The sequence below is a fragment of the Ictidomys tridecemlineatus genome, chromosome 2 (assembly GCF_052094955.1).
Source record: "Ictidomys tridecemlineatus isolate mIctTri1 chromosome 2, mIctTri1.hap1, whole genome shotgun sequence".
NCBI classification, from domain to species: domain Eukaryota; kingdom Metazoa; phylum Chordata; class Mammalia; order Rodentia; family Sciuridae; genus Ictidomys; species Ictidomys tridecemlineatus.
In genome coordinates, this window is record NC_135478.1 from 89794267 (window position 1) to 89803304 (window position 9038).

General features: G+C 41.4%; 1 long non-coding RNA gene across 1 annotated transcript; it reads right to left on the reverse strand.

Moving 5' to 3' along the window:
• Positions 1–1223: 1223 nt before the first annotated feature.
• LOC144375227 (uncharacterized) lies at positions 1224–2557 on the reverse strand. Its single transcript, XR_013434793.1, has 2 exons — positions 2485–2557; positions 1224–1692 (listed from the first exon to the last, which is right to left on the reverse strand). It is a non-coding gene; the product is annotated as an uncharacterized LOC144375227 (long non-coding RNA).
• Positions 2558–9038: the final 6481 nt, after the last annotated feature.

The window sequence follows — 9038 nt, forward strand, 5'->3', positions numbered from 1 at the left end:
TTTCCAGGAGGTGGGGGGAACATGACCCATCCCTAGAAAAGGGGCACCCTATGAGAGGGCCCTTCATCCTTCCAAAATTTCAGGCACATCCTTATATAGAAGAGGGACACCCCGTGAAGTTGACCTCATCCCTCAAGGAGGCAGGGCGCAGGCTCCCATCTCCTCGAAGTGGGTCTCCCTGACAGGGGGTCCACATACTAGAGAAGGGCTGTCCAAATTCCACAAAGGGGAACACCCCAAGAGATGCACCACATCTCTAGAGAAAGAGGGGTGCTCGAATCCCCTAGAGATGAGGTACCACTGGCAATAGGAAGCCATCTCTAGAGAAAAGGCTTCCAAAAATAGGGGGACACTGACAATAGAAGAGTGGCAACTATCCAGTAAAAGAGGGGAACACCAGAGAGGGGCAGCCCCATCCCTTGTGGGGCGAGGGGCGCCAGGGCCCATTGCCCTAGAGGATAAGTTTTGGGGGGTTTTGTTCCGGGGTGAAAGAGAGAGACTCTAGGTTAGCCAGGAGGCAGCCTAGGGGACAAGGGAGGGAATGGATGAGGAGCTGCCCATTGTGAGGCGTAGGAGGTGAGATTAGAAATGGGACATCCCCCAGTCTCTAGTGTCACCTCGTTGAGAGGATGGTTACGCTCAGGGGTCATCACCACTGCTGGGTAAGCATCAAGGCAGGAGCCCGGAGCAGCACTTAGGTGCCTGGCCAGGACTATGTAGTAGGGGCAGAAGCTCTCAGCCCATAGAAGGGGCAAAAGTCCATAGAGATTAACCCAAGGCTGAGCAGTAGTCTCACCAGGAACAACTCCCAATCATCCACAATGGTTTTTTCTCAAAATCCAAGATCCCAATAAAAGACCACCTTTAGACTCGGTCAACAGTAGGGAATCAATGGTAGTTGTGAAAGGTGTGGCTGGGGGTGCCCCCGACCACACGGTAACCTTGGGAGTGCCGGACGATCAATCGTCACTTCCCGGGACCCATAGGTTGTTTAGGTCAATCAGAGACAGGGGTCTTACTGGGAATGTCCAGTGGTGGGTGCAGAGAGGGCGTTCGGCAGAATGGAGGGCTTGGTCCCACGATGGAATCTGGATCAGGGCCTGGGGATACTCAGTGACCCTCGCACACTGGGGAATCAATCCCGGGTTTCAGCACCAAAATGAAGGGAAAGCGAGGTATGAGAGACAGGTAAGCGAGAAATGAAAGACGGAGGAGACCAGGCAGAGATACACACAAGAGTTTATTTGTCAGAGCTGACAAATGAAGGCCGTCTCTCTACAGGAGAGAGAGGCAAAATAGGCTTGGGTTCTGAGACTTTTATGGAGGAGGGTCAGGAATCAGAACCGGGCAGGTCCTAATGTGGGAGGTTAGGGGTTGGGTTGGTACGAGGGAATGGTGATCCTTTCTCAGAAAGGCCCTTGGGCAGAAAAAGAAACTTTTTTTGTCACTTAAGATAGCCATCCAGATGCTAAACAAGGACCTTATATCTGGGACAGGAGTCCCCTATGTTTCTCCTTTGCCAGCAAAACAATAAACCTGATTTTTCCTTTTTCTACAAACCATGTCCTAGTTATTGGATTAGCATCAGGGACAAGGACTGGGCTTTCAGCAATACTAGATTGGAAGAAAATATGTTTTTGGTTTGCCAGGAGACATCTTTGTGGGAGGATTAGATGTAGTTCTTTTTTTTTTCTTTTTTTTTAAAGAGAGAGTAAGAGAGGAGAGAGAGTGAGAGAGAGAGAAAGAGAGAATTTTTAATATTTATTTTTTAGTTCTCGGCAGACACAACATCTTTGTTGGTATGTGATGCTGAGGATCGAACCCGGGCCACACGCATGCCAGGTGATCACACTACTGCTTGAGCCACATCCCCAGCCCCAGATGTAGTCTTTGATAGTGCTTTTCTAACCATAGTTTGAGAAACACCCTCTAATCCATAGCCCCTTGAACCAGATTCATTACAAGGCTTATTAAAACTTTAAAAAATATTTTAAATTTTTATTTATTTATTTATTTGTTTACTTCTGCCAGGAGGGTAATGTCTGTTTATAGTCCCAGCTACTCTGGAGGCTGAATCAAGAGGATCCCTTGAGCTCGGGAGTTCGTTGCCTGCTTGGACCACACAGTGAAACTCAGTCTCAAACATAATAAAAAAAAAAATGTAACTTTTGGTCTTGGACACCCTACACACATTATCCTAACCCTCCATCTTCAGAAACGTACCGGATGAACTGAATCTGAATTTCTGGTATTAGGGTCTAAATGTCCCTCCTGTGTGCTCTGGCCATTCGGCATTGGTTTTAGTGGAATTTTGATAAAGCCCCAGGAAGAGATGTTGCCCTACCTTCCCTGCTCAGCCAAATTCAAGGCCTTCCCAGGCTGGAGGAGGGAAATCCCTCTCTTCTGTCCAAGGCCTTTACTACCTGGTCTGAGAAGCTGGCATGGACTTCCCCACTCCCCAACACCCTCCCAATCCCTGCTTACCCAAACTCTCCTTTTGCCAGCCTCAGCTCTGCTCAAGGAGACGGTCTTTCCCTGTGGCTGGGTAACTTCTCCTTGTTCTAGTTGCCAGCCCTGTCCCTCCCTCCCACTTTTACTTCTCAGCAGCTGTGTAGTCACAGATTCCTGGCCCGATGCCTACCACAGATTCAGACTCATGGAGAGCAATTCATTCATACTTGCACAATTATGTCAAGGTGTTCAAGAGCTGTAACTGTCTTGTGGTTGGTAGTTTTTTCCTGTGCTGCTTTATAATAAACACTAAAAGGTAGTTTTGTTTTGTTTAGCCAACACCAAATTTCTTTTTATGGCATTGGATTCCTTTTTACTCGCTAACATTCCTTCCGTTGGGCTCCCCTCAGTCTGTTCCGCCTCCCACTGAACTTGAAGGCCCTTTGTGATTGGTCTTCCTGGTTCTTTTGGGGGTACAATAAGGGTGAAATTCTGTCAGCAAGTGAGTCACTGGATACCTGGCATCCCAGCAAGCTTGCATGCTGCAGTCTGGCTGGGCACAAATAACTGGGAGGTCAAGCCACTTGTAGATTCAAGGAGGAACGAAATTTATTTTCAAACTCACGCTAACGCCACCCACGCGACTCTCCAGAAACTCTTCGTGAGCTCAACTGGAACTCAACCAACCCATTCGAACTCTCTAGGAACTCCGTGAGAGCTCGACCAGAACTCAATGGGAACTCCACGAGAACTCAAAAATAGCGGGCACCTGAGGCAGCAGGAACTGCCCCTTCTGGCAAAATGCCAGGCACCATCTTGACCTAGCCGTGGCTCTCAACATCTCCCCCCTTTTGTTTAATTAAACAACAAGCATGTGGCTTAAGGACTGTGCCTGACTTAGGTTGTCCAATACTACATATGGTCCTTACCCATCATCAGATAAGCTGACCTCAAGGTGTCAGCCTCCTGTCTTAGGTTGCTACCATTGCAATTGGATCTTACCCATCATTGACTATTGGCCCAGCATTTAGCCACACTTGTGGATAGTGCTTTTTACACAAACACCATAAACTACCTGCTACAAACAGAAAGGGGAGGATACAAAACGCCACGACACCAAGCCAATTGATGGCCCCTTTTGGAAAAATTTTACCACTGATGATATCATCAGCAAAGATACCCCGAACTACCACAATTCACTGCACCAACAGATAGTTCATAATGCATGCAAGTGATACATAGTCCAGGCAAGTTCTGCAAGCAGTTCAAAGCATAGGAATCCATTAATATGTCCATTTCCTCCCAAAGTAAATGGACTCCTTATTTGAGTATCACTTATTGAGTTGCATTATTCATTGATGCATCAGTTTATACAGTTTGTTGTGAGAGCTATCACAGAAGCTGTAGTTTGGTTTTATCTTTGTCTTAACTGGCACTAGGATAAAGATAGGAATTCTGGCAGAGTTGGCTAAAAAAAAATTATGTAACATTCCAGCAGGCACTAAAAAAAAAGCAATTTTCTATACAATTTAGTATCCTGAATAGAATTAGATATAATGAAAAGGAAAGGTGAAAGTAAACAAACAGATCTGTTAACCTCCTTTTTTGTTCACATTTTAAAACAATCCAACAGCTGTTTACTCAATTTAAATTAAACCATTTAAATCACGTGAATAATAAAAAAAATATTTGGATCCATTTTTTCAAGAGCGTTCCTCATACATGATCTATGGACATATGCACATACAGACATACAACACAAAACACAAGTGTGCACTCATAACACAATAAATACAACACATAACATAATAATAAAGGCCTTGTAGCTTTTTACAGATGAAATCACCATTGCAATGCTCAAAAACTCCACAGTCAAAAACTAAAACTGATCAGAAAAACATTAACCCCAGGTCTGTATGAGCTCAAAAAACAAAATAGAACTTCATGATGTGGGAAAGGGCAATAATAAAATAGATATTGAAAAAAGCATCCTGGTTACCACCTGGGTTTGACTCTTCTTTTGATATCCCATCCTTTTTCATGTAACTTGCATATGGGTCTGAAGGTATTCCCACAAGCAAGCCCCAGGGTTTCTTACATTTGAAATAGGCCTTAATGGTGTTCCTTATTCATTAGCCTCCAGATGTGAAAGAACCACTGTCAAAGATGTAAGGATAGCCAAACTGGAGTTCTGGATATCAGCTGTTATGGATTTGAACCAAATCATCTTCTTTTTGGTCTGTAGAAACCGCTTTAGTTAGTCTCTCTGGAATCCAAATCGGCTGCTGTTATCCCTGTGGAAACACACAAACAGATCCCCAACTCCAGACAATCACTGGGTTAGGAACTTTCCATTGTCCTGTTAGAATATCCTTCCAAAGTACCTTGGGCTTATGTACATTTTTTGGACACATGTGCCTTTCCGCAGAACTAAGCCCTGATGAATCCAAATTTTAAAAGTTTAGAGTAAAAAGGGTTATTTGAAGTTTATCTTTGGGGGATATATACCCCTTCCCAATTCCCTCTTTTTGCTTTAATAAGTACATTTTAATAGTTTGATGAGCTCTTTCAACTATGCCTTGTCCCTGTGGATTGTATGGGATTCCTGTTATATGAGAAATGCCAAATGATGAGCAAAATTGCTTAAAAGAGGTAGAAGTATAACCAGGGGCATTATCTGTTTTTAACTGTTTTGGAATGCCCACAGTGGCAAAATTTAGTAAGCAGTGAGCTATAATATCTCCAGTTTTTTCTCCAGCATGAAGGGAGCCCATCAAAAATCTGGAAGAAATATCAACTGTAACATGCAAATATTTTTTTTTAAAGAGAGAGGGAGAGAGAGAGAATTTTTTTAAATATTTTATTTATTTATTTATTTTTTAGTTATCGGCGGACACAACATCTTTGTTTGTATGTGGTGCTGAGGATCGAACCCAGGCCGCACGCATGCCAGGCGAGTGTGCTACCGCTGAGCCACATCCCCAGCTCACATGCAAATATTTTAATTTTCCAAATTCTGGCAAGCGTGTGACATCCAAATATGGTTAGGTATCAGTCCTCTAGGATTGACTCCAAGATTAACTTGTGGTAAAAAGGTCACACAATTTTGACATTGTTTTATTATTTGTCTAGCTTGTTCCTTAGTTATTTTAAAATGCTTTTGTAAAGTATTTGCATTGACATGGAAGGATTTATGAAAATTTGTAGCTTCTTCTAGTTAGAGAAAATATGTATGTCATGTGTAGTTTTATCTGCTAAATCATTGCCCAAACTAAGGGCTCCAGGCAATCCTGTATGTGCCCTGATATGTCCTATAAAGAATGGATCTTTTCTGTCTCAGATTAGATTTTGTATAGTGGAAAACAAAGAGAAAACAGTAGAGGAAGGGGAAATCCTACCAGCATCTTCAAGGGATACTATAGCATTAACTATATACTGACTACCGGAAAATAAATTAAATACAGAATCTTTAAACATCACAAAAGCTTGTAATACTGCATTAAGCTCTACCTTTTGAGATGATTGTTTGGGTACTAAAAACATAAAAGTTTGATCAGGGGTAACTATTGCTGCTGTACCATTATTTGACCCATCAGTGAATATATTTGGAGCACTCATGATAGATGTTTTTCTTGTCATTTTTTTGGAAAAACTACAGGATATGAAGACCAAAAAGACAACAAAGGATTAGATAGTAAGTGGTTATCAAATGAAACATTAGATTTAAACATGATTATTGCCCAAGTATTTAACTCATTAGCTAACTCATCAATTTGATCCATAGTATATGGAGTAATAATTTTATTGGGAGAAATTCCAAACACTTGCTTTGCTGCTTTTATTCCTTTGAGTATTAATTGTCCTAAAGCCTCAGGATACTTAGTAAGAATAGTGTTAGGAGAATAAGATAAGTGTATCCACAATAATGGACCTTCTTGCCAAAATACTCCTGTAGGAATATTTTTTGTTGGTAGTACAATAAATAATAAAGACAAACTTATATCAATTCTATCCAAATGCATTTTTTCCATATATGTTTCAATGATTTTTAATGCCTTTCTTGCTTCAGGCATTAACATGCGGGGTAATTTGGATCTGATGGACCTTTTAGGATATCAAATAAAGGTCCCAACTCTCCTGTAGGTATACCTAGATAAGGCCTTATCCAATTTATGTCTCCTAATAACTTTTGAAAGTCGTTAAGTGATTTGAGTTGATTTACTCGTATTTGAATTTTTGGTGGATGGACCATTGTTGAGGATAATAGAACTCCTAAATAATTAATTGGAAATTTTAATTGTACTTTATCTATTGCTCTCTCTAGATTATAATTTTTTAATAAATTTGTAAGTGTGGCATAACATTCTAGCAATGTGTTTTTATCTTTGTGTGCTAATAATACATCATCCATATAGTGAAATATTTGTAGTTCAGGATTTTGATTTCTAAGTGGCTAGATTGCTTTGTTAACATAAATTTGACACATAGTTGGGCTGTTAGCCATCCCTTAAGGGAGTACTTTCCATTCATATCTCTGATCGGGCCTTCATGATTCAGCGCAAGGATAGTAAATGCAAAACGTGGACTATCCTCAAAATGAATTGGAATTGAAAAAAAACAATCTTTAATATCTATAACTAAAACATACCAGGTTTTGGGCAAAGCAGATAATTTAGGAATCCCTGATAGAGCAGGTCCCATAATAACCATCTCATTATTAATAGCTCTTAAATCTTGCAATAATCTCCATTTACCAGATTTCTTTTTGATGACAAAAATGGGAGTATTATAGGGAGATACAGAAGGTTGTATATGTCCCTCCGCTAATTGTTGTTTGATCAGGTCACGGGCTACTTGTATCTTTTCTTTGGTCAGGGGCCACTGAGGAACCCATACTGGTCTATCTGATTTCCAAGTAATTTTTATTGTCTCAGTGACCCCTCCTAAAAATCCAATCCATGTCTATCTATTTCTTGATCTATTTGTATTGGTGCCAGTATATTTTGTCCTTTTTCTCCTAATCCTTTTCCTTTCCTAAAACCTTTCTAGCCATAATAGTGGGCGTATTTGAATTGATGTTATTTGTTAATGTTAGTCCTAATTGCCGCAGTCCGGCTGCAGCAAAATAACCGGGGGGTGACGAACAACTTGTGTAGATTGATACAGCAGGAGTGAGAGCCGTTTATTGTAGGACAGCAGTGGTATTTATACATTCCACACAGCTTATCTAATTAACATAAACTAGATACAGCAGTCAATCAATAAGGAATCCCACACTTAATGGCTCGCTGGCATTACTTCACAAACCACTCCCTCTGGCATTTTGCCAGGTGCCATCCAGACTTGTTTACAGACTATAACATTTGCCAGGCACCATCCAGATTTGTTTACAGACTCTAACCCAATTGAGCTAGGACATCTCGTCCCCATAAATGTATGGGAAGATGATCCAATACATATGGCTGTATAGTTCCTTCACATCCTTCTGGATCCTTCCAATCTAATACCGTTGCACTTCTATGGGGATTAGTTGCCACTCCTAATCCTCGAAGCCTTTGAGTGGCTTGTTGTAATGGCCAATGTTTTGGCCATTCTTGACGAGAGATAATGCTAAAGTCTGCACCTGTATCCAGTAGCCCATTAAATTCATGTCCTTGAATATTTAATTTTAGCATGGGGCAAGAATCTAAATTTAAAGAAAGCATAGCCCAATCACTTGTGGAGCCTAATCCCCTGGAACCTCTTCTACAGTACAACTAGAAAATTTATCATGCAGGCTGGGTATTATTAATAACTGTGCTATTCTATCTCCTGGTGAAATTACTGATATACCTCTTGGAGAACTGGCTATAATTTTTATTTCACCTTCATAATTGGGATCAATTACCCCAGGATTTATCATAAGTCCTTTTAGAGTAGAAGAACTGCGTCCTAATAATAAGCCTACTGTTCCTTGGGGAAGAGGTCCTTTTACCCCGGGAATGATTTGAACTCCCATCTCTGGAGTTAGTACTGCTCTGGTGGAGGCGCAGATGTCCAACCCTGCACTCCCTCTGGTTTGTCTGATAAGGGATCTAATGGACAATGTGTCCTGGGCACTACCCTGATGGTGTTGCTGGGTTCCTCCAATGCCCCGTATATTTGTGGTCGTGGGCCCTGGAGCATTGGGCCCCCTGTCTGTTTTTTGGCAATGGAGCCCAATGTTTTTGTCCACAATATCGTGGGTAAACACCTGGTCCTTGTCCTTTTTTTGATAACAGAGTACCCTCTATAGTGGTTTGAGAATGGCATTTATTAGCCCAATGTCTCCCTCTATGTCATCGTGGGCAAATACCCGGTATTCTACCCCTTTGATACCTAGTTTTGTTAAACCCTCCTCCTATGGGGCAACTCCTTTTTTTTTGTTCACAATTGTAGCATGTTTTTGGCCTGGCACCTAAAGCGTGTTGTACTGCAGCTGCCAAGACTTGCCCTTGTTCATTAATGTCTCTGCGTAATTTAATATATGTGTTTAAATCTCCATGTTTCCATGGTCTAAGGGCCTCCCTGCACCATCTGTTTGCTTGTTCGTAGGCTAGTTGTTTTAT